Genomic DNA, 26,987 nt, shown 5'->3' with positions numbered 1-26,987 from the left:
TTTATTATGTGCCCTGTTCTGTACTACAAGCTCTATAAGTACTTGTGAAAATATCAGAAATTCTTGGTCAGTTTCCTTTCTGTACAGTTTCTTCACCTTCTTTTTCTTCTTTGTCATTAGTAGGTAATATTCCTGTGAATTTCCTAACTTCAGCCTTTGCTGTAAATAATAGTTGATCCCCTGCCCTTACTCTAGGGGAGATTAAGGAAAAAGATACTCAAAATATATTTATTTAATGATAGATTTCTAAAATTTAATTTTAAACCTGTCACTGTAAAATCTTATGCACAGAAACCCTGATTTCTGCGGAGAAGAAATTTTTCAACTTTGGGGAATTTGTGCAGTTCTTTGTCTATAAATTCCAGATCCTTGTTGACATGTTTCCTGCACTGCCAATGAGGGGGAAAACAGCTACCCAAAAAACTATTTCAGAAAGAGTCTTCTTGTTAGAAGAAAAGTTCTGTTTACCAGAAGGCAATAAATGCATCTCTCCCTCAATGAATAAGTGATTTTTCTAGGCACCTGCTGGAGAAAAAAAAAAGTAATTCATGTTTTTCCTTTTTATCTACTGAAATCATCTTTTGTTCTGAATCATAAACATAAACAAATTAAAAAGAGCAGATTAGAAAAAGGATGGTCCCACTTTTTTTCCCCCAACCTGCGGAAAAAGAGCTTGATATTGAAATAAAACTATAAATCAAGCAATGACAGTGCTGGATTTTGTGAGAGAGTTAGCATCTCAGCTAATGTGTCCTCTGTTGTGGTGAAATTTCAATATGACAGAGTGACTGTTCTTCCTCTGATTTCTCTGGCACGATGCGGGGCAGCGGTGGGGGAGGGTTGGTGCAGATGCGCCACCGCGCAGACACGACCGTTTTCTCGTACATGAACGTCCTGAGTCACAGTGACACAGCTGACAAAAAGAGTCATGTCTTTCACGAGCTTGCTTTCTTTATTGCTCACATTAGCTCTTGGAGAAGGGAAAAAAAAAAAAAAAAAAAAACCAAAAAAACAGATGATTTCAACAGGCTATAAATCCTCCCTGACACATCGTGGGATACCATCTCCTGGTGGAAGAGAAGGCTGCGGGAACGAAGAGCGCCTGCCTACCAGGAACAGCTTGTGTGCTGGAGAGAGCGCGGGAACGTCACAACGCCAGGGTTCCATCTGTCCTCCCCAGTGAGCTCTCCCCGTTCACGCCAACAATCGAGAGAGATGATGACAGCCACCAACAATCTCACTAAACATAATAACACCTCATTTCCACGAGGTTGATTCCGTTTCTAAGTAAGCAAACCACAATAGGGAGAATATGCAATGTCCTATTTACACTATTAAAAAAAGGAGGTGGAAGAAAAACACCAACCCAAAAGTACTGGAAAATAAATCTAGCCTAATACTGATGAACACTAAGAATTCTCAATATGCCCTCCGAGAAGTTTCCTTAAAAATACCCACAAAGATATAAAAAGGGCAAAAGTTAACAACCAGACTACAAGTAAAAAATACGACCTAAAGCAGGGTGTGAAGGAAATCTCTAATGACAACACCACCCATAAAGATGGTTTGAGAAGCATGTGTTTAAACTATCTGTATATATATTTTTCAGAGTCAGAATAGCCCAGATGGCCATAGACACTGAAAAAAAAAGTTTGATTCGCCAAGCTACCCCCATCATTCTGCTCCTAAGTCTAGGGGAAGGATATTTCCCTAAAAATTCCTTCTTTCTTACTTTTCTCCTTCCTTCCTTCCTTCCTTCCTTCCTTCCTTCCTTCCTTCCTTCCTTCCTTCCTTCCTTCCTTCCTTCCTTCTTTTCTCTCTTTCTCTCTCTTTTTCTTCTTTCCTTTCTTCCTTCATTCATCCATTCTTTCTTTTCCTTCCTTCTGTTTTTCCCAATCATCCATCTTTCTATCTATACACATGCATATACATGTATACATACATACACACAAACACCCATAAACCCATATATATAATTGTTTTTCTACTGCATAGAAACTAACTTCTGAACAACCAGATGTACATCTTTCTGCCATTCATCCCAGACTACTGTTCCCATTTCCCAGAGGCTCCTTTCTTATTACGGCCATCTAGTAAGAGACTACATATTTGTAAGCTTTGTGATAGTAACAAGTGGCCACGACATCCCAGGGTTTTCTAACAGCAAAGATTTATTTCTCACATGTTACATATCAGCTGCCAGCTGATGACGGCTCAGCTAGCAGCTCATTTCAGCTCAGCTGTGTACCAAAGACTTTCTTTATATGAAGTTCTTGCTGAAGAAGCAGCAACAATGGGGAGGATGGTATTCTTTTGAAAAGAGCAAGATTTGAGTAGGAGCAGATTCAGCACTGACCCTCAATTGACATATTATGATTATGAGGATTACACAGTTTTCTTCTTTCAAGCTTCTGAGATTTGGCGGTCATTTATCAATAAGGCACCAGTGACTAAATAGAAGTTTGTACCTAGATAAGGGGGACTGTCAAAAAAGTAACACCCAAAATATGTGACATTGGCTGCAGGGTTAGGTATTGTTAACGGAGACTGGAAAAATGACTTCTGTTGGCCTTTATTCCTTTCTCTTTCCAACTAAAAGTGATATTTCAATGGCAAAATATTTGATGTCATCTTTGATTGAGATAATTTGGAAAACAAATATCATATCTTACGGTTTTAGGCAAAGGAATAGCAAAAGTGAATTTTACTAGTTTGCCTTCATTGCTATTAGGTGCACTTAACATGGTCCTAAGACAGAGATGACTCGGAAAAAATCTGGCAGGTTTGCAAATAGAATTATTGGTAAAAGAGGTAATACAGAAATTCTTGCACTTGATAGGTGGAAAGATGCAACAACGTCTCATCACCAAAAAATAAAAGTTGAAAAAGACGGAGTAACAATAGGTCACAACCTCAGGGCAGAGACCAAATCAATAGCCTGTCCATAAAGCACTTGGTTAAACTTTCTAGAGATTAAGGTGGTCCCCAGAAAATCCTCATTTGGACAAAATGGCTCAGGGAAAAAAAAAAAAAAGACTAAAGACATAATGTCACAAAAGTCTAATAAATTCAGTACTTAACAATGAAGTCTAACACTCAAGACACATCAGAACCGAGGGCCGTCCCCAGGACTCCAAATCCCTGTAATTCACACCCTTTTATAATCACTTCCTCTTGATCATGGGCAGGACTGTGACTTGCTTCTAAAAGATGGAATACGAAAAATTATTTAATATTTGGCCCTTTACAGGAAGTTTGCTGACCCCTGAATAGAACAGAAGCAAACAAATAACAATCTATGAAATGTCCTACTTTCTTTGATCATAAAATACATTATTTTAACACTTGTTTTTCCAAGAAGCAGATTATTTAAAAATACTTTACTACAGAGTTTCAAGGGAAGAAAAGTTGAGATTTAAGAGATAATGTAAAAATAAAATTCTCTCACAAATTTTGTCTATTACTCCAGTTTAAATTGATTAAATTGTGATACCATGTGATAATAGAAGATAAAGAAAAAGTATACTGAAACCATTTGTAAAATTTCATATAACAAAAAATAAATATTTTTATCCAAGTAAATAAATATTTTTTCCTAAAACAATACTCACGAGGCAAGGGCGTGATGATAAAGATATAATTACATGTTGATATGAGTGTTTAACTTGATGAAATCTTTCAGGAAAGCAATTAAGCAACATGAATAAAATAATCTCTTTTCATTTGCAATCCATAATGAAGTAATTTATTTAAACAATGTTCATCAATGATTGCTAAAGCCTCGAGAGGAAAAGTAAACAGAGAATTTATTCCAGAATAAAATATGACTCCATGAATAATTTACCAATGGTTTAAGGAAACATGCAACTTGATAATAGAGGAGTCAGGCCGACACTGGGAAATCAGTCATCTTACCTGTGATGCCTGATGAAATATAATGTGAAGGACAAAACAGCACCGAGAAAGTGATCTTGCTGGGACTTTATAAGAAGAACAGAATGTATAGGGATAAGTTGAATTACACCATGAAAAAGCAATCAGATGAAATGTGCAAGTTTTACTGAGAAACAGAGTTGTTTCCTAAAACCAGTTAATGACACAGGAAAATAAGATGGAAAGGCGGATACTCATAAGTTAAAAGAGATTTAAGAAACACAATAGAGGACAATGAACTGCAGTGGGTGAAACTTGGTGGGATTCTGATTCCAACTGACCAACTGGATAATAGGATTTTTTTTTTTTTTTGATTTGAATATAGGCTGAGTACGTGATGACATAAAGTAGCTATTGTTAATTTTTAGAATTTAGGTGTTAGGTGCAATAGTAATGTTGGCGTTATGTAAAGTGTTCATGTCTTTTTTTTTAAAGAAGGCATATTGAAAAATTAAGTGGTGAAATATAATGATAAAATGATCTGCAAAACTGATAAAAAGTAACAAAAAAGAGTGAGGAAATGAATAGATCAAATCTAAAGGGACAAAATACTGATAATTGTAGTGTATAAATGAGAGCTTCAATGAGAGTTTTACCCTTACACACATTTGAAAAATTTTAGAATGAAAGACTATTTTTTTTTTTAAGCTCATATTCTTTTAGTTTTACTAGTTCCCTTCTGGGATGCAATGCTATGGCAATTGTAAGAAGTGTGGACCAATAATTTCGAAAAAAGATATTGATCAAAGTATTATTTATGTTCGGTGAGAAAATGTCTGACATTTAGGGTGATCTAGAATTAAACATTAATGAACTTTCAGTTATGCTTACAAGGAATTTATAGTGACATGGGAAAAATTCCTACAACATTTAAGGAAAATGCTAAATAAAAATTGTATATGTGTGAAATATAAAATATACAGTAATAAACATAGAAAAATAAGAAATAAGCCTATCAACATGCTGACAATTATTTTCTTGATGGGTAATTTTTTTTGGTTCTGCCTCTATACACTTCAGTGTACACATCAAAATTTCTATATGTATTCACACATTTATTTGATAACTAGTGAAAGAAGCAATCAATATCTAGGTAAATGGGTTTTAATTGTTTTAGGGGATTCATCTTTCTTTGAGTTTGTAAAACACTTGTTTTTAATAGTACTTATTTTAAACATTTAAGAGTAAGTTAAAGAAAAATGTTTACTCTCTTAGACAGAATTTCATAAAGCTCTTCAGATCTTTGGAGATACCCTAAAATGTTTAAGAATCATTATTAGTAAATGTTTTCTATTTATTAAGAGTGAAATTTATAGAACCAGTCGGGCCATGATTGAAAAAAATACAGTGGAGCCAATTTTGGTGTAATCAGTAGAAAATGCCAAGTCTATTCAGAGATTAGAATTGTAAGAATAGAGAGCAAAACAAAGTAAAATAAACAACAAACAAACAAAAAACAAAGTCTCAACTTTACTGACTTGTCTTTCGACCTCAAACTCTGCCTGCTTCCAACGATGGAGCTGGAAGTATAGACAAGAAGGTATGATGTGATGTCCTGGTAGGAGATCTCTTGGAAAAAGATCCTGCAAACTCCTGCTTGTTATTTTACTTTTGCGTCTTCTTATCTGAAATCTAAAACGTTGTATTTACGTTAGCACTTAATCTTGTATTGTCTAAATTTATTTTTAGGGAAGCAACATTCTCTAGGTAATAGAGTATGGATCTTTGATTGAAATAATGGATTTGAATTTGAGGCCTGAAATTTTCTCCCTGAATAAACCTCAGTTTCCTCATTTAAAAAGTGATAATAATATTATTTACCTCAAATTCTTCCTAATGGTTAAAAAATATATCAAGCAAAACACTATGATAGTATCTGGCAGACATTTGGTCAATATTCCTATTTCTGTTCTCCTTTCCACATGTATTTGTATTTTCTGGTGCTCTGAAGAACTCCTTTTTGAATTACCATGCCAATGACTAGTTAACTTCCTAACTAGGCAGGTTCTCTTTGAGAATGGTTGGATTAACATTTATCCAGCTGGGTAATTGGAATATAGAGTTTGAAGGAGTTCAAATTAGCTTATTACAGAGTCTCTTCTTAGTCTTTACCAAATGTCTTAGGTTTTTCAAGTTATTATTTTTTTTAAATCAAGTTATTTTGGAAAAAATGTCTAGCACCTCTGTTCTCCCATCTGGAACCCAGAGACACTCAAAAGTTAAATGGCATTTCAACAAAAGATAGCTTTGCCATTCTGGTTCCCTCAGTCTTTCTGGACAATGAGAACAGAAGATATTAACAGATATTAGTCAGATATTTTTTCCCTCCTTTGCTACTATAGGTTGAGTTTCATATCAGAAAACACCAGTTTTGGGCTTGACATAACTTGGGTTGATTTTTTAATTCTCTAAGTTTTTTGATTCCTTTGATTTAATTTTTTGCACGAGAAACTACACTCCCTACTATAATTTAATTATTATTTTCCCCTTAATTCTAATTGCAATGTGAGGGTGAATATTTAATATAAGGGAATCCATGCCTATAGAAATAAGCAAAGCGAGCTTCCTGTCTGAGCTGAGAATTGGAAGTATCGGGAAACATATTCCAGACATACTTTCATAGGTTTTTCAGCCTCTACACTACGCAGCTCCTGCATTTATATTTTATGCATATAGATAGATATATTGTTTAATAATGTATAGAGCTGGATACACTTGCTACAAGGCGATATGGTATTCTCATTTGATCTGCTTTGGTAGAATCACTTTCTGTCAGAGAATTTACTGCAGTGATGTGCACAGTAAATATTTAATAGCATCAGAGATATCAGAGTCTATTTTTCTTTGAAGAGTGCTTAATTATGTCAATTTCCCAGGATGAGATGCTAAAGTCAGTATTATTTGAATTTGTAGTAACTGGGTGGAGGTGGAGACATTCTTGCACGAGGCTCCCCTCCCACAAGAAGTCAACGTGTGAATTTTACAAAGCAGTACAGCAGAACCTCAACCTCATTAATTTGGGCCATGCAAATTAAGTATTTCTGATACTTCAACTGCGCTTGAGCTAAAATTTACCTAACACTACCAAAGAAGAAAAGTTTGGCTAAGCTATAAGAGCGTATAAACCACACAGGGGAAAGAAGTTAAAACTATTTTAACTGTGTCCTGTCTATTCATGTACTTTGGTAGGTATTATTTGCTGACATATTAGATTGAATCAGATGTTGATATTTGACACTTGATATAAAAAAGGACAATTTCATATGGGTCAACTTATAAGTTTTAATCCTTTTAGTACAAAAGCTCTGATGATAGAAGAAACATCATTTCTGTCAATTCTTTCCAGTTAGTGGCAAACCCTGCTACATTCTTGATACATTTTTCATGCATTATCACTAAAACATCCTAAGCCAAGACCTTAGCTGATGCAAAAGTTGATAGGATAAGCAACCAGGTTCCACTTGGCTTTCCAAATAACTGCATGCATTTGGCCTCAAGAGTGAGAATTATAACTTTAACTCAGTAAAGTCAGAACATATGGCTTCACCATGAAGAAGAAACTATAACATGATTGTCTGTGCATGATCACAGCTTTGACTCAAATATCTCATTGCAGTAATTTTTACACCCTCCAAAGAGTAGACTTTTTAAAATTTGTATTTTCTTCTGGACACAATGAACAATATTAGACTTTTAGGATAATTTCCCTTTGGAGAAGTTTATTTACATAAATATAGTAATAATTAATCTAGAAAGCAAAATACATACACTTAGCATAAAAAGCACTTTTGTATTATTGAGTCCTAAATATTTTATGTTTACTGATGATAATTTAGCACAGTATTCTGAAAGACAGTTATAGTTTCTTTTGCAAATTATATGATGTGTACTAAATTAAGGTTCTTGAAACCCCATAAGTAAAGGAATAGATAATACAAATTTACCAATCCATATCAGAATTGTTAATTTCTTTACCAGGTGGTGAATTCATTTAAGATAGAGAAGGTATCATATGCATTTTCAGACCTTTCAAATACCTAGTAGATGATCAGGTACAAAATCTGTGCTTTACAATGCAGATTTGTTCCATCAAATCACATCCTTATTTGTAATATATCTCAGGTAAGGATACCTGGCCCACCTGTGCATTTTACACCCTTGACTACAAAGTTGGTGCAGCAAGAGACAGGTGACAGGCTCTGGGTCAAGGGGGCTTATCTATGGGATTTTTGCTAGAATTGTTGGCAAAAAGAATCTTCTTCCTTTTTTCTGGGTTTAATGTAGCTCACCATCACTCTTTCAATGAATATTTGCAAAGCACCTACTATGTGCCTTGGCTTTACATACCACAAAGGGAAAGAGAGAAATTGAGAGAAAATCAAAGGCTAAAACATTATTTGAGTATCAGCATTTAGCTGTCATTGAAGGCCACTTCTAAAGTTTATATTTATAGTTTAAGATAGTTTGTTGGGTTGTCAATGGCAATAAAGAAAATATCTGAGAAATACAATAGATTTTCCAAACTTAAATTTCTTGAGTTTAGGTATTGTTCAGACAACTTTACTGTCTCTCACAGCCAACTCCTAGCTCTGGGGAGACAAGGCTTAGTAATCACATCACATGTGCATCTGACTTATACAAATCCAATTATTGGTACATAAACACACTCACAGACACTCTCACACACACATAGACATTTTGAATATACATGCATTCATTAATATATACGCACACATGTATAAAATTTAAATTGTTCAGGTAGTTCTGCCCGTCCCAGAATGAACATGAGGTAGCAGCTATACGTCTGTTATACCCTCAGAAGATTTCAGTGTGTGTAGTCCTCTCCTACTATTAGCAGTTGTGTTGATGATTATACACTTAAATAAGTAGTTTTCATATAATAGGCTTCATTTCTTGAGGATTTTAATTTTAAAGCTTTCCCTCGCATCACTGAAACTTTGTGTATCATGATGAAAGAATTGGAGAGAAATAAATGGCCATGGCTTTTCTAAATGATTATTCTTGTATAGCCTTTATACACCAATATAGCCTTTAAAAATGAGAAATACACTGAAATAAATTGGTGAATGGTGATTGAAGCCTACACAGTAGTATGTTTGTGTAATCCAATTAAAAAATAGGATATACATATATTCATAGCCATAAAATTCACATATAAATTCACCACCACACATACCCCCACACAAAGATCCATAAGATACTATACAAATATGTTAATAGTAATTAGCCCTTGGAGCCTAAATGTTTGAAATTTTTACAAAACTTACTATAGTACTCCTTTATTATACCCTTTTGCTAAAAGGACAGGATCCAAAAGACCTGACCCCATGACCCAAAAATCCAATGACTATCAATTAATAATGATCAGAATGAACTGGCTTCTCATTTCACGTTATATAACTTTTCCTATGTGTAATTCTTTCACTTTTCATTACATCAACAGTAATCAGAATCCACACCGTAGCAGGCCATCTGCAAAATGTGGGCAGTACAGAGAGGAACAGGACACTTGATGAAGTTCCAGGTTTATCCCTTTTCTTTCATTGTTTAGCTACACCTCTTACATTTCTCTTGGTCCTAAATGTCTTTAGGACCCCAGTTCAGTTCAAACCCTTCATAATGCTGTCCTATCCTTAAGCCTTTGCTGCAATCTTGCAATTACATTCAGCCCTGTTTTGATCTCTGCAGCCATCCTAATGGTTAAGCCAATCTTGTTGATTCTATTAAATGTGTGGACTCCAAGATTCCTACCTTTGGGACTGCAAATGTAAGCCTACTTCAGAAAGAATCTTCTAGCACTAAGAAACGATATTATGGAAGCAACAATTTATTCCATCCATGTACAAGGTTAATTCCAAGGAATCTAAAATTGGCCTCCTCATATAAAAGATTTTTAAAAACCCCATGCTTCCATCTATGTTTAAAAAACTCATCAATCTGGTCATGGTCTGGTTCCTCTTCAGGAAAAGATCTAAATGTTGAACTGCTGCCTGACCATCTCTACCGAGACAAATGTTCCATCCACTTCCCCAACTCAAATGGTAAACTGAACTCATGCTTCCCCTTATTTCAAATCAGCCCCAATCCTTTCTTTTATTAAATATCTCAGTTAATGATGTATCATTTTTTTTTTCTATCATCAAACCTACAATCTGGGAGGTAGAGTCTCTCTAGGCATCTTTTCCCCTCACACTTCACATTATGCTAATTCTTATTTATTTATCCTCCCTAACAGACTATAAATCAGTCTCCTAGTCTTCATTTCCCCTTCACTTACTTCAGTTCAGAAATGCATCATCTTTCACTTCCATCTTTGTCAGTGTTCACTCCCTTTCATTCACCCTCCCCATTGTTACCAAGTAATCTTCCTAAAATATAAACCAGGGTTTATCTTAGCCATCTTAAAGTAATCATCCAGTAGCTTGACAATTCTAAGGTAAGTAGCCTACAATTTCTATATTGTGTACACTGAGAGTCAAAAATAAAAAAAGCAAGCACTCTCAGAATATGTCTATTATCTATTCATAAGTTGTTTATCTCTGTTTTACATGTAATGTGTATATTAAAAACCACACACACACACACACACACACACACACACACACACACAATAAATAAGACAAGATAAAAATAAACATAAATAGGTGTTCTTTATCTTCCTCTAGTGTCCCAGTGGGTTGCCTTGAGCATCTCTGAGGCTGACTCATTCCACATTGGAGTCTGTTGTTTTGGTGGATAAAATATAAACTCTTTCCCATGAGTCATTCATTCCTTTGGGTCATTTTATACTGGTTCTTCATTCTACCTTATTATGGTGACTTGTGATTTATAGTTTATGCATGATAAGATATGGGTAGGGTAAGGATTTGGTTTAAGGTTAGAGTTAGACTGAGCCCCTGAGTGCAGGATCTAGCACTTTTTTTTCCACTTCTTTTCTGGCTATCTGAGGACCCAGCACATTGCTTAGAGTAAATAAATTCAAGAATTAATGTAATTAGATGTATAAGTTAATATGTGAACTTAGATTAAGCTATAAATGTAAAATGTATTTCATTGGCTTGGTTCTGGTTGAAATTTATTTTTCTACTTTAAGTGCAATGTACTGTATAATATTATTATTTTAAAAATTGGGGAGGGGAAAATTATACTTAAAAGGATAAACAATTACCTAGCATTTTAGATATATTCACTATCAAAAAACTTCTAAGTATAAATGAAAACTCTCTATTTAGTTGTCAAGCCCTGTCTAACCTGGAATTGGAAATATTTTGTATATGGGCAAGCCAAACAACTGTGTGCACTTAGAAAAGTAATAAAACTGAGTTTCTTTATAATTCTTCTATGATTTGGATTCTGATTGTCCTGAAAGTATTTAGTTTTCACTTGTTCATGCTCTTAAGTTTCTGCAAAATAGATGCTGACCGGAATTATCATATTTTGAGAAAGATTATTGCTGTGTTTTCAAATGTCTAAATCTCTTGAGTTAGAGAGACTGAAGGAGCTGAAAGCACGTTTTCATGGTTTACTTCAGTCACATTTCCTTCTTCTTGATGCCGACTGTTTAACCATCTTTGTGGAGGACAAACAAGAGCCTTCCACTCAGTTCCAGCACCGACTCCCCTGGAAACACATGGGAAGCTATGCAGTTTGCAAACTGACACTCGCTGCACAATTTCAGAAAGCAGCCTCATGAGGCAAGTTACAAAAAGGTCTCAAGATGGAGATCGATTTTAACATCATGCATTTATCACCATATAGTTTTTAAAGGCTTTAGAAAGAAAAAAAAAGTGTTCATCAAGCACCAAAAGGGGGTAAACTTAGAAAAAGAAAACCCATTCACTTAAATTAATTAATTTTTTAATCTTCGTGAAAGAAAGCAAAAATTGAACCCAGATATGAACGAGTGATATAATTTTTCCTCTTTCTCGAAGCAGCTATCAGTGCCCTTTTGGCCAGATTTCTACAATGAAAACTCATTATCCTCAGGTTTTGGCTCAGAATCCAAGGAGATCTTGCCATTTAAAACTTCGCCATCAGCTTCCACCAGCTAAGTTTCTGAGTGTGGGGTACAGACTCTCTTGTCAGTGTTCGTTAATGCTCTGAGACATCCTACATGAATGGAAGTCACTAATCATTACAGCAGGGGGATTTTTTCTTCCCCTTCCAAAGTGCTTTAAAAACATTCTCTAATCCTTCCAGCTAAATACAAACTTTATTCCCCTGAAGTTCATAGCAGGCTTTGGCATTGTTTGAACATCTTTCTCGTTGGACCTAGAATGGAGTCAGTACATGAAAGAGACAAAAAAAGAAGAACTAAAGCATATCCAATGAAATGAGACGTGTGTCATGGAGAAGCTTCCATGCATAGTGCATTGATCTAGAAAAAGATGCTCCATGCAACAATGACTGTGAGCAGGACCAAGATGGAAGGCTTTGTCGAACTGCAGTTTATATACATGTGGTTAGACAAAGGAAGTAAAAGATACTATGAGATTGTATAGGTTGTAGGTAGTCTTATTCATATGCATGTATGGAAAGACACAATGGAGGAGGTGGTATTTGAAAAGGGTCTGAAGGAGGAGTAAACAGAATTGCAAGCACAGAAGGCAATCTTGACAGAAATGCAGACTTGTGCCCAAGCACGGAGGAGGAGGATTCAGGATAGCACGCCTGGCCATCAGTGCGTTGAGCTGTTTGGCTGGAGGTGTGAAAGGGCTTGGGCGTGAAGTGGAGGTGAGACTGGCAAAGGAGTGCCTGACTAAACTAGCATAGATGCTATAGTCTAGCAAGGGAAGGTAGGACACCATTCAGTAGGTGGTGAGAGCCCTTGAAAGTGTTTTAGCGGCCTGGAGACACGATCAGATTTCTGCATTGCTAACAGCATTCTGCTAAAAGCTGAGTTTTACAGCTCTGTTGAGAAATGTTGAGGCTTCACGTTAATGTAAAAATGTATCCTTCCTAAGGGTTGCAAAAAAATTCTGACTGAGGTGCAACACAAATGTATCCCATTCTGCCCCAGAGCCTTGAAGAAGTCCCCATGATGGGGCTTCATTCAAGACCCTCCGTCTATAATGAGGGAGATGGTGTGACTTGCTGTATTTGAAAGTTTCTTTGCAGTGACTCATATTGCTGAGGTATCTAATTTAAACTTGCTTGGATTTATCTGGCCTAAGGGAGTTGCTGAAATATTTTAACTGACAAGGCGGGGATTAACTATTAAAGAGTGATAGAAAAATCAGTCAGGTGTCTTGCCTGAGAGGCAGCCAAGGCTTCACGCTGGTGAGGAGAGAGGCATCAGAGATGCCTCTTAGAGCACATTCCTGTGGGCGTCTATCCCCTCCCGTGGCCTAGACAGGACGGCCACAGACTAGCCAGCCTCGAGGAGCTGGTGGGCACTGCAGCAGACAATGGCCTGGTAGTCTGGGCTTTGACCAAGCTGACCTCATTATCTTCCTCATGCCCTCCTCTTAGGCTGTAGGCACCAGGTAACTGGAGTAAAATTTCCAAGCCTCTGCAAGGCTTCTCCACTTTGAGATCAGGGTAGAGCTCAGATGTGGCTTTAGGAGTTTTGAACTGCCCCACTCATTAGTTCCCTGGGGCTCACGTCCTTGGCTGACCCAAGTCTCCTTTTTGAGCAACTCATTTCTGGGTTTACCTTACCTCCGTGGCTTTTCTGGTCAAGAGCTCTATAACTATTCTAATTCTTCTAATACTTTCCAATTAGCCTTCTTTCTTCAGTAAGGGAATCCAACTTCCCAGACTCTGTCCTGCTCCCACCAGAGAGATTTTGATTCAGTCAGTCAGGTGTGGGTCCAGGATTCCGTTATTTCTGAGAAATGCTTTGCTTGGTCCTGATGCAGCCATTCAGAGAATCACAGCCGTAAGCTGTGAATTGCATAAAAGGTAAGTGTCAGATATGTTTTGTTTACCGCTACGTTCCAGTGCCTAAAAAAGAGCTTCTTACAAAGGGCTTAATCTATGTTTACTGATGGAATGAATGAATGGATGAATGGGTGAATGAATGAGTGAATGAATATTTGAGAGAACACGTTGGTTCCAGAGCTCTCTGGCCCTACCCCTGCCTCTGATCTTAAGTATTAGGGATCCTGACCTAAGATTAACTAAAATTTCAGGCATATATGTGTACGTCTAGTAAAAAGAATGGATAGATATTTAGAATGTGGTTTGCTTAGGACACTTCTGTCAACGTGAGAAGAAAGTGACTGTCACTTCTCCTCTAGAAGGAGAAACAGAGAAGGGCAGAGCATGATGGTGCCCAAGCCTGTGGTCAGAGAAGCCTCAAAAAAGAAGCTGAGGGTGTTGTTTTATGATGGGCGTAAACAAAAAGTGAAGACGAGGGAAAAAGTCTTGTTTTCCTGCAGAAGTGAGCATGACTTCACCAGAGGAAGGCTGCAGTGACTGGAGGGCTATTAGCTCCATACGATTAAGGGTTGGGAATATCAGTTAATAGCCTTGAGATGTACATGGAGGAAGTAAAAGATGACAGAAGTAGCAGTGGCAGCAATAAGATATTAAATGGCCAAGGAAAGTCATGAAATGATACCAGAGAAGGATAAAATCATGTAAAAGAACCCCTGAGAATCTTCAAGTCACTTCACTGGGGATTTTGTAGACTTGAGTTAATTCACATTAGTGCGATGTGATTTACACATGTTGTTACATGACTTCAGTAAGCACTCGTAACTGATGTACGCTGGGGACATCTCGGCTGTGTAGACAGTCACTGAGGGCACAACCATCTCCCCCACTTCTCCAGTCTTCAGCTCTGATCATTTCAGTCGCCACTCTGCTTAGTTTAGCGAGCAGAGATGCAAAAATCCCTAAGTAGGCTACACATACGTACCAAAATCTTCATACCTATTCCCTAAGTCCTCAAGATTTAAGGAGGGGCTGCAGTGCTATGTCAGGCTCCCCAGAACAGTTTCTGGGGATGACTAACATATCCTGCAGTGAATCTGCTAATTTGTTCCTATGCTGTAGACAGTTCTGTGTAAACCACAACGTTCTGTTCATCTCTTGGGTGGAAATCAGAATCCTGGCATTGTGAGGTTCTGAAGCATATGCCCACAGGAAGTTCTCCTCACCAGTCTCCTGCTGCCATCTGTGTGGTTACTCATCTGTCTCAGTGAAGGATCTGGAGTATTCACATTGAGCGTGGTAGTGGCATTCCCTAGTACTGCGGGTGTTACCATTAATCATTTTTAGCAACAGCTCATCTGACGGTCTCCTCTTCACCCTCTTTTTAGGGAAGACCACACCCAACACCTGAAGCTGAAAAGGTGAAACAAGAAGAGACAGACAACCATGTAATGTCACATATACTCACAGCCCAGGGCAGGAGGACACCACATACCACGTGGGGTGCACACAGGGAGCTGTGCCTGGGAAGAGAGTGAACTCGCAAAGGCCGTGGAGGGAGGTGAGCGTCATAGGAACGAGAGAGCGTAGTGACCCCGGGTTCTCACCAGAGGATGTGTGTGATCAGCTTGTTTGAATAATTCTAGAAGGTGGCACAGAACTAAAGCATGCCACTCAGGGATAAGCAGGCACTCTGCCTGCTCCCAATGACAGGGACCTGTTCGTGGGAGTAGACTGGGGGTGGGTGGAGCAGGTGCGTAGGCTATTTGAGGCCCTCCTGGTTTCAGATGGCAGGGCAGCATACAATATTGCATCTTTATTTCAGGCCTCACACCATACCGTTGACACCAATTGAATGCTTACTATGTACTCAATGCTGGTGTTTAAGTGCTTACACTGGATTTCTCGTTTTATCTCTACATTTCATCTCTGTAACATCCCCCCACCTACAAGAAAGTACTGTGAATTTTCTCTTTCTTCAGCGCATGTGGAAATGGTGCTTAAGTTCCCATTGTAAGGGGTAGGGCCAGAATCTGAAGCTTTTCTCACTGCTATGTGTACATTGTCTTCCATGAACATCAGTAACGGCAGCAAGTTGGCTTGGCCTTTTAAATACATGTTTAACTGTAGAATCCTTGAGTTTTGGAGCTTGAATGGGCCTCAGAGATGTCAGGATACTCTGGGAACATTAATGACATAGTGCTTCTGAAGTGGAAAACATAGCACAATATATAAGGCAAAGAAACTGTGGGTCACAACTGAACTAATGTTAATTATACACAAGCATTTTTTTGAGGATCTGGGGAGCTTGTTGCTATTTAAATTGAATGGTAATGATATCGCCAATACGGAAATGATCTGAGTCGTTACGAAGATGTCCTGCAATTGAGACGCTCCCACGTAACATACCTGAAGTTTAGGTAACTCAAGCTTTGCTGGCCTCTCCAAGCTGTGGCTACGAATGCAGTCATGTTAACATGAAGAGCTCATATTTAACTACCTCTCCCTACTAAGTCATCTATAAAAACAAGCCCCAGCCCCAAATATCCATGCGGTTACTCGGGACGTGTCTCAATGTTCTCAGGGACAGAAACGCAACGTCAGAGTAGTTCACTGAGCTTCCCTCCCAAGTGGTTATTTCTGGGTTTTCCCATCTGCATCGGCCAGGGTCCGCCACCTGCCAGCTACCTCAGGCATATCTTGTTAGCACTTCCCTTTCTGCCTTCCCCCACACAGTACGATGCCGACACTGCAGTCCATGATGTCCCCGAGCTGCCATATGGTGTGTGGCAACAGGGGAAGAAAAATCCTTTCTCAGGTATTCCTCCCTTTGAATGGTTCCAGAGTGGGGCGGATTCTTTAATTTTGTCACCAAGGGGCTCTAATAGTTGTTTTGTGGTGTTGTGTTTCTTCCCTAGAGAGTGTAGCTTCCTTTTTTCAGATTTCTGACATTCTTGTTATGGGATCTCTTAATCAGGCTATTTAAAAAATTTTTTAAATATAATTTACATAGAGTAAAATTTTTTGGTGCACAGTTCTACGTGCCCTGACAAATGCATACACTTACGTAGCCACCACCATGATCACGGGACAGAACAATTCCGTCATCTCCAACAATTCCCTTGGGCTCCTCTGTTGTCACCTCTTCACCTCACCTTCAGCCTCTAGCAACTACTAATCTGTGTCTGTCCCTGTATTTTGCCCTTTGGGGCGTGTCAGATAAATATGTGTTGTGGTCTGTTTCTATTTATTTTTGACTGGGGTAAACATGGACTCCACTTTCCTGGGGCTGTTCAGCTGGTGCATGATTATAAATGGCATCTTGTTTCATTCTCAAAAGTGTCTCCGTCTGGATAATAAATTAGAGGATTACACTACTTATAGTAACAGCACACACACACACACACACACACACACACACACACTCCAGGGGGGACTGGATTGAGACCACAGGTGAGAAAAAATATCTCCATATTCCACTCAAGTGTCTCCCTAATCCCTCTATTTGGATAACAAAAAGAAAAATAAACACAAAGACAGCTCAACAAATTTGGATCTTTAAATTTTAAATACAGTTATTTTTCCCAAATTAATACTCATGTGGGTGGCCCACTAACACTGGAGTATTTGAATTTTTAGTCTATAATACAAATATGATGGCCAATGATTTACATACAAGTCCTAGTCCCCTGGCTGTAATGTCACCCATTTTTCCTTACTCTAAAAATACATGAAGGCATCACAATTTATAAGTTTAAAATTGCTGCTTTCATATGCTAATGTTCTTAGTTTATTAAACATATTAAGAAACTTGTCACTGGAAAGTATCTATATGCAGACAGATCAACTAGCTGGCTGGACTGTGAAAGAGATCATACAGGAATCAAAAAGGAGAAAAAGGCACTGGATTTTCTGATATCTGAGAGCCATTCCAGTCTAAGACAGTGCTGTGCCATTACTGGAAAGACTGAAAAATTTTGGTAAACTTGGATCTGAGTTCTAAACCTGCTATTTCCTGCCTCAGCTTATGTTTCCTGATTTGTCAAACAGGAATACTACTCAATTAATGCAGTTGTTAGAATTCAGTGAGATAATGCATGTAATTTTTTAGCATAGTATCCGGCACATATAAGAGTTTGTTTTGTTTTTTTTAAATGTAGCTATTATTAAACGGAACCAGAATGTTTATTAGCTGCTTTTTAGAGTTTATTAGTGCTTAGGGTAATAGAAGCAGAAATGGTCCATTGAATATACTTGGTGAAATGTAGCAATTAAATTTTGATTGTTGTCTAATAGAAGTGAGCTATTTTAAAATTTCCTTTCCTTTTAGAAGCATGCAAGGCAGAGCATAAAATGACCCTGGTCGTGCTTTGTGTCAGAGACTGCAAGAGCTCACACGAGGAGCATCCCTAATATTTTCAGGACCCTGGGCAAGAGTGCGGGTGGAGACCCACATACAACACATCTCAATGTTTAAGGGTAATAAACTAAGCTGAAAACCTGCTAAACAAAATATATCCTAGCTTCCTACATTATCAAATACATCCATAACAATGTGACAAGCCAGATTTGCATTTAGAGTTCTTGGACTCCTCAGAGCTCCATGCTGGAACATGGCCGCATGAGAAGACCTGTGCCCAGGCCCCCATCCCTCTACCGTGGCCTCCCCCGACTTGTCAGGTGGGGCCTATGCCCACAGCCAACCTGGACTCCATGAGGGGTGTCACGCACACCTGGTCCCATCATGCAAGTTTCATCTGAATGTTTCACGAATGGCCAGCACTCGGCTCCCCCAAGACGTAAGGATGTGCACAAGGGGGCACCGTCGGCCTTTGGGAAGATGAACCCAGGGATTCGCACCAAGCTGCCCCTGGAAATAATGACAAGGACTTTTTTTTTTTTCCAGAGAATTCCAGCACCCCAGGCACCCTTGGACCTCGGCCTTGCAGATTCATTTTTCACAGGGAGCGGTGCACCTGGAAGAAATACCGAGAGTATCCATCTAAAACGCCCGGCCCAGGGCGCATGCCGCAACACTAGTCTTTCATCCTCCTGAGCACGTGGGCAGATCCCCTCCCTGGCCTCCTGGGACTCAGATGCCGCTGTACCAGGGCATTCTGAGAGGAATGTAATGTGGGAGGGGGAGAAGGAGGCCATTTCTAGGCCTGGTCCTTAAAACTTCCCAGGAGATCTTCCCATTCTCTCTGCACTCATCAGCTGGCTGGACGCAGAGGGGCCAGCAGAACATTCTGGGGGCCTAAGGAGTGGCAGAGTCATTAGCTAGAAAGAGCCTGACTCTCTAAATTCTAAACAGGACTCCTGCCCATCTCAGATAGAATTTTTGTGTTGAACCATTGTAATTGTGTGTGTGTGTGTATGTGTGTGTGTGGTTAGTAGTTACCATACCCTGTCCAACCCATCCGCTATCCTTGAGATTTATTCTGGAGGCATCTCTCCCTAAATACTCCTATATCTGGCTCTAACCCTGGATCCCTTCAATAAACAAACAAAAGGACTTTCATTGTGAATACATGGATGAATGAACGAATGAACAGGAAGGACTGTGGAATGCATTAATTACCAACTGAATTAGTATTCAGAGGCTTCCTCTGATAGACTAATACATTGCTCAAAATACAAAATAGAACCATTTAGCCTTATGCCTAAAATATTCCCTCTAGCCCCTTTCTAATTTTCAGGTAAATAGTTGCCAACCACAATGACTAGTAATATTATTGTAATAATACTTACTGTTTTGTCTCTGTCTTCCTTCTTTCTCAACCCCTAGTTTTCAGGTTACTATCCTGATTATTTTTCTTTGCCTTTCCCCTTCTCCTTATCCACGTGATTAAAAACAGCCATGAGTTTCCTGGCTGGAGTCTGACTCCTGGATACAATTTGCAGACAATAGACAATGGACACTCCAGACTAGACTAATCAAAAGTCTTCTCTGGAAATTTAAAGTTGAGGGAACATGAGCATCTCCGTCTGGCTGAGTGGTGACATCATAAACTTAGCAACATTTGATGGTGGCCATATGCCGCCAGGTGCACTGGAGAACCTGGAAGGGGAAAGAACTAAAATAATAACAACAGATGCACAAACAGAAGCAGAGATGAAAAACCAAAAAGAGAATTTCCTTGGTTCCCTCTCATTTTACAGTCTTTGGCTTCAGTTGATTCCTAAAGCCCATTTACATCCATATTCACTCGGCCTGTGAAAACGACTTCTATAAAAAAAAAAGAAAATAAAAAAAAAGAGCTCTCCTTTGAATAACCTAAATGCATACATCTTGTGTTACCAGCAATCAAAATAGATCTAAAGACAAAGGCAAAAAGTATGAGACATCTGAAGGGGTGATACCCCAATTTCCATATTTCAGACCTTTTCCATCCCCATCTTGACCCCAAACATTTATGTCACCTTGAAAGTATTCAAAGCACTCAGCCCCTTTTGTCAAAGACAAGAAAGGCAGAGCATTCCATCTTTGAAGTTATACTGCCTTTACCGTTAGAAAAAAAAATACATCTACTAAAGATTTTTTTTTTTAACAGAGCAACACAATAAAAGAAGTAAGTGTCTTTGTAGAGAAAAATAATATACAAAGATAATTAAATCTCAGGGGCATTTTTTGGTCTAATGTAGTTTTTCTCAGAAAGAGAAACAAGCATCAAGCTGCCCCCAAAGACACTTTCCAACCTGCCGCTGCCACTAATGTGAAGCTGAGAAATGAGAATTCTGTGCTTGATTTGTTCCTCCTTTTCAAGAAGAGGAGGCTTAATGTTCACTGGGGAGGGAGACTTGAAGAAAACCCCCCCTGCTGTTATTTTCAAGGGGTTGCAATGCTTGTTCTCACGACCCAAGGTGTCCGTCTTTACAGAGATGTTTGCTAAAGAACTCAACAATTTGAGTGGGTATCTTTGAATGTTTACAAAACTAAAGGGTGGCATCACCGGCAGATGCTCGTATTGGCAGAGCTGAGCCAGCTCCTTGGTGCTGCTCAAGAGACTGGGCACAGCTGACTTCACTGAGGGGGCACATGTGTAATGATGTTTGCTGCCAGAGATTTTCAAACTCCAGGTATTCAGGTCTCAGGTAACAGTGTTGACGTACTCTCCCTATTTCAGGACATTCTGAGTGTTCAGGGTTGAGGCTATAAAAGCACATAATACAGCATCCTTAGTCAATTCTGATATGTTCACTACTTTTTCTTGGATAAAAATAAATGACAGGATCTGCTCTCCTTAGAGGCTGGAGATGGGTTTTTGGAATAAGAAAAGGCCTAGTGATGTGCCCCCACTTCATTCATTGCAACTGTGCGATTCATCTGAAATTCTTGTTTTAATCTTCTTCCTCCCATGTAACCGTAGTTACCATTTTTAAAGACAATGCTGATCACCATCTACATTATACATTTATAAGAATAATATATATTTTTAAAAGCAGAGCCAAACTGTCTTTGCAGATGATCCAACAAATAAACAAAGTGAAACAAAAACTTAACAAACAAAGCAAAAAAAACATAAAAACGTAAGAGAAATAGTAAAGATTGCTTACTATTATTTTTGCTTGCTATTGCGTACTATTACTTCTGCTGTCTTGCAGCAGAGGGAGATAAATTTGAATAGATAAAAGGGGTATCAGGTGACAGAAGGACTTGAATGCCAGGTTGAAGAGACTGGTTATTATTCAATATAAAATGCAACATAAAATAAAATTCAAAATACATTTATTCAAAACATAGTATGTAACTCAGTGTGGATGTCATATGATGAAAGTGGGGCTTTAAAAAAAATTAACCTGGTGGAGGGAGAGACAAACTGTAGATGATGAGACTGAGACAGGAAGGGGGCAGGGCACAGCCATTCAAGGAACGCCACAGCAGTTAACATCAAAATGGTGAAAGATTCAACCCCCAGTAGGCCTCGAGGCTCAGGATGATGAGAGATTTAACTTCTAGTAGATCTTGAGCTTCATTATAGCCCATTGTAATATATGAACATGGTGAATAACATGCCCACAGGCACCATGGCAGTCCCAAGGCCTTTAGCCACAAAAGACCAGAGTGGGAAATGGCCAACTTCCTGGGAATCCCAGCCCCTTCCCCAGGCTACTTAGACGGGTCCTTCCACTTATTAGCATATGAAGCCGCCAAGCCCATTAAAAACTAGCAACACTGCGACTCAAGGCTGCCCCTCGCTCCCTTTTCGGAGATGGCCCACACTCTGTCTATGGAGTGTGTACCTACTTTTAATCTGAGCACCCAACCTCCACACCTCATGGCCTTTCTCTTGCCTTCCAATGCACCTCTCCGAATAAATCTACCTTTACTCAACTGTGGCTCGCTCGTGAATTCTTTCCTGTGCAAAGCCAAGGACCCACACTTGGCGGGGCATGTCCCAGGGGCTCAACCGAAGCCTGGGACACCGCCCTCCACACGCCCCACATCTGTTTTTCTGCAGCAAGACTGAAAGTCACTGTCTTCTTGGATGAGTTGGCAAGATGGGAAAGGTGGAATTTCTGAAATTTCATGCCGCAGAAAAAGAAGCTAGGACTCAAGGATGTAAAGGAATGTAACTTCTCCAAAGTTAGAGAACAAAGAAGTAATGGGGCTGGGACTCAAACCCACAACTGCCACTAAAGTGTCTTTTTTTTTTTTTTTTCCTAACCACCAGCCACATTGTCTGGATGTTCGAAAACCTATATGCAAGGTAGTTTTTCTCCCAAGAGTGCTCAGAAAGTAAGAAAACAAAAATGTTGGCCCTCATTTGGAGCACAATGTAGTTTTCAGATTTTGACACTATTTGGGGAATTAAATTTTGTGTCTCTGTCACTCTTTTATCTTAAGAACAAGATACGGCACTCATCTTGCCTCCAAGAATACTTTGTGAGACTTTCATGTCATTAATTAATGGGTTTAATAAATATTTACTGACTGCCTAATCATCTTCAGGGAGTATTCCTGATGTTATGGAGAAAGCAAAAAATAAAACAAATTCATGTTGTCTTGAAATTTATATTCTACTGGGCAGAGACAAGTAATAAATATGAACATAAAAACAAATAAAAATCACAAATACAAAAAAAAACTTCAAAAATTGTGTATTTTAGGAAAAAAATGTACAGGGTAATTTTACGGGTCAGAGAGGTTAGACAGGGTAACTTGGGACCAGAACACACAGTATGTTGGTAAATAATAAGATATATATGCAGGGTTTTATATTTTGAATGATCTACCACTTACTAGCTGTGTGCTCTTGGTTAATCTATCTGTAACTAAGTTTTCTCATCTACATCATAGGTCTGTTGCCATAATTGGGTGACTAAATGAACAAAATTTTGTTTAACCAGTGAATAGACAGAGCTCAATAAATATTAATTCTTTATTAAATATTATTCATAATCCCAAGAGTGAGAGTTTCATTTTCCCATCTCCTCTCTTGTAAGCAGAAGTAACAAAGTCACATCTGCCCAGAACGTTTCTCAATGGTAAAGTTCCTAATGGTGATTATTCTCCACAACCCTGATGTGAGTTGCCCTCCCACTCACTCAGTAACTACCTATTAAATGGCCACTATCTGCTAAGCATTGGCTTCCTTAAGGTGAATCTAATTCAGAAATTACTAAATGAAATTCCTTGAGCTTGTTTTGTTTTTCTGTAAAGCCCCATACTGGTTTATCGCCTGCAGGAGAAGCAGAAAGATAGCCTCGGGGGCTCTGTCAGTTGGGTCCAGTCCAGACATCAAAGAATATTATGAATGTGTGAAATTGCCTTTGGCAAATACTATTTACAGACCCTCTGGCACAGTTATGCTGAAATGATAAGAAATGTCACTGCAGCATACTGCACTGAATAATAAACACTTCCTGCCTTCAGTATCAACTGTCCACGTATCCAGAACCCAGAATGGCTTGCAATCACAACAGAGGGAGAAGGCAGCGGTTTCTACCTTCTCCTCATTAGTATGCTGCAACGCTTCCTATTAATTAAATCAGTAGTATAGCCAGGAGTAGAACTTAGTGAGATTATCTATATTGTGCACTTGAAATACAGTTTATCCATTTTAATTAAATAAGTTCTAAATATAATCACTTTTAATTCTCCTACACCCTGAAACTAATTAAAAATGAAATTATTTAACATTTCTCTGACATCATTAAAAAATTGTTCATATAAAAATGCAAATACCCCGATAGTATGCTCATGTTTATATAAAAATGCAAATACCCCGATAGTATGCTTATGTTTATTCGGATCCCTCTGTGATGTGAATGACCAGAGGATTTAAGCTTTGCGTGAATACAAACCTCTGGGCAGTAATTTTTTCTTTTTTTCCAAATTTCTCTCCATGTCTAGTCATCTCTTTCTTTTTCGTCTCATCTTGGGATGTTCCAGACACTGGCTGTAGCTTTGGAAGCATATTAAATGTCATCTTCCCAGTTACACTGTTTCAGATATGAATACGCCAATCTCTATGTCTTTCTTCCCTACAGAGCATATATTTAAGGCCCGCTCTTTGTGCTAAAGGGGTCTTCAGTGGGTAGAAAACACTACCACAAGAGATGTCTAGAGGGACATTTAGGTCAATACACGCTCTTGAATGGAGGAACTAGAGGCTGAAGAGAAAGGTAAACACAAAAAATAATAGTACTTGACGTCATCCATACAGATCAGAAGAAACCGAGATTCAGCTCTTATGCTCTGGATCACCCCACTCTGCAGATCAGCTGGGTAATTCCTTTATTTTTTTTTTTTTTTGCGGGGGTTGGGGGGGAAGGGGTTAGGTTTGTTTGTTCATGTTGATGGAGGTACTGGGGACTGAACCCAGGACCTTATGCATGCCAGGCAAGCACTCTACCACTGAGCTATCCCCTCCTCCTAGGTGATTCCTTTTCTGTCGAATTAGTCACAACATGATCAGTCATTGAGATGGAGATTTCTGAATCCCACTCCGTGTTCTCTGGCATTTCTTTTCAAGTTTCTATTTTTAACCTAGTAAAATGACCCCCAAATCACCATTTCAATTCATGAAATTATTTTTCTAATCAAGAGGAGCTTCATAAGAACATGGAGATGGTAACCAATCAAATACACTCTAAGTGCCCACTATTTGTCAGGTCCTATGCTAGATGCTGGGACAAAAGAACTGGGCAAGGCTGAGCCCTTTAAGGAATTTACAACTTAGGAGGAGAAACGAAGCATAAATACATGGTAATTTTTTAAAGATTCAGTTAAGAACAATAATTTTTTTTGCCCCAGTGCCTTTTATGACCTGGTCTCGGTAGGTGTGCACTCTCACTTCCACTTTATCCACCAAGAGTAAGTCACTAGATCCAGGAGAGGGGAATTAGGCTCTGTTTCTGGAAGTGGGAAGTATCAAAGACTTTGTGTACATGTTTTGAAACCACTACACCCACAATGCTAAATTATAAGTAAATAGATGTGAGAGGTCATCCTTAGATGATTTTTGAAGATTTATAGCTATCTCATCACTGCTGGTTAGGACATCATTTTTAAATAACCCTCAAACCATCTGCCCTACCTTCTCATATCTCTTCTTTATCATATTGTAAGTTCCTTGAGTACTGATATTCCTTAGTCTTTTTGTATCTCTGCTTACCTCCTATCATAGTATCTCACATATTTATTCATTTCATATATATGTGTATATATAAATGTATATTGTTATATATATATTCATTCACTATAAACATTATATACATATATAGGTACATATCTATAAAATGAATGAATATATATAAAATCTTCTTCTAGGGATACAATAATGAGCAAGAAATAGTTACAGTCCTTGTTTTCCTGGCGCTTATAGTCTACTGGAGGAAACAAAGATATAATTTGTAATATCTGAACTGTTGAGCACATATTATGAGTCAGATGCCTGTTCTAAACCCCTTACACATGTTAACTACTTCAATCCCTCCCAACGACCCTATGAGGTAGTGATTGCTATTATCCCTGTTTACAGAAGAGGAACCTGTAGACTTCGCCAACTTGTCCAAATTTTAAGAGGCAAAAAAGTGGAGGCACCCAGATTTGGATCTAGTATAATTAAATTTCACTTGCATTGTGAGCTCAAGTTCTTTAATCTCCACTAGACACTGTACATGACACAAATAGAAATGGGAAAAAATGGCATAAGTCATTACAGTAGTAATTTTAAGTGGATTCACAGAAAATTCTATGGGCTTTCAAAGAATAGATGCATCACTGGATGTCCAATTCTTTTTCCTTTGAAATTCATTTTATTTTATCCATCATGGTTACAATTTAAAAAAAAAAAATCCTACCTTGCTGCCTTCCTATTGCCATCCAAAATACTAAACTATCCTAATAACATACCTCTGCTTGTAGTCACAATTCAGCCTTTCATCTGGTCCCTTGAAGTGTTCAGTTCAACACATTCTATAGCTGTCTTTACTTTCTTTGATTTTTCTATTGAAAGAATTCATTTGGGAATCACTCATTTATTTTTTCATTGATTCAACAAATATTTACTAAGCATCTACTATACCAGTACCAGATACTGTCCTAGATCCCAGGAATAAACCAATGAACAAAACAGATAGATATTCTTGTGCTCATGGGGCTTCTGTGCCAGTGCATGGGAAAGACATAAAATAAACAAAACACGAAACTACACATAAATATATTAAGGGGAATCCAGCCCAGGAGGCACTCAGGTAGAATGAGGGGTATGCATGCGCAACTTTAAACAGGATGATCAGAAAAGCCTCCACTGAGAAGGTGATGTTTGAGCAAAGACTTGAAGATGAAAGAGGAAGGTAAGTGGATGTCTAGGGAAGATCATTCCAGGCAGAAAGAATAACCAAGGCAGAGACCCCAGGTAGGGAGTGTGCCTGATATATTAAAGGGATAGTAAGGAGACCAACAGTTGAAGTTGATTGTTGGGGCCAATGAAGTGATTGGTAGTCAGCCCCAAGGACACTTATTGGTCTTAGGTGATGTCTAAAAGAGAAAAAATAAGGAATTATTTGCTTATAGTTCTATGGATAGAAACAGAAATAGAGTACGGGGGAGAATAATAATGATGAGGCAAATATATGACAGACACTGTGTGAGGCACTGTCTATGTATTACTGCATCTGGTGCTTACAATCTCTATCTATCCATC

This window comes from Camelus bactrianus, chromosome 10 (genome assembly GCF_048773025.1).
Source record: "Camelus bactrianus isolate YW-2024 breed Bactrian camel chromosome 10, ASM4877302v1, whole genome shotgun sequence".
Taxonomy (NCBI): domain Eukaryota; kingdom Metazoa; phylum Chordata; class Mammalia; order Artiodactyla; family Camelidae; genus Camelus; species Camelus bactrianus.
Note: the sequence above shows the minus strand (reverse complement) of the source record.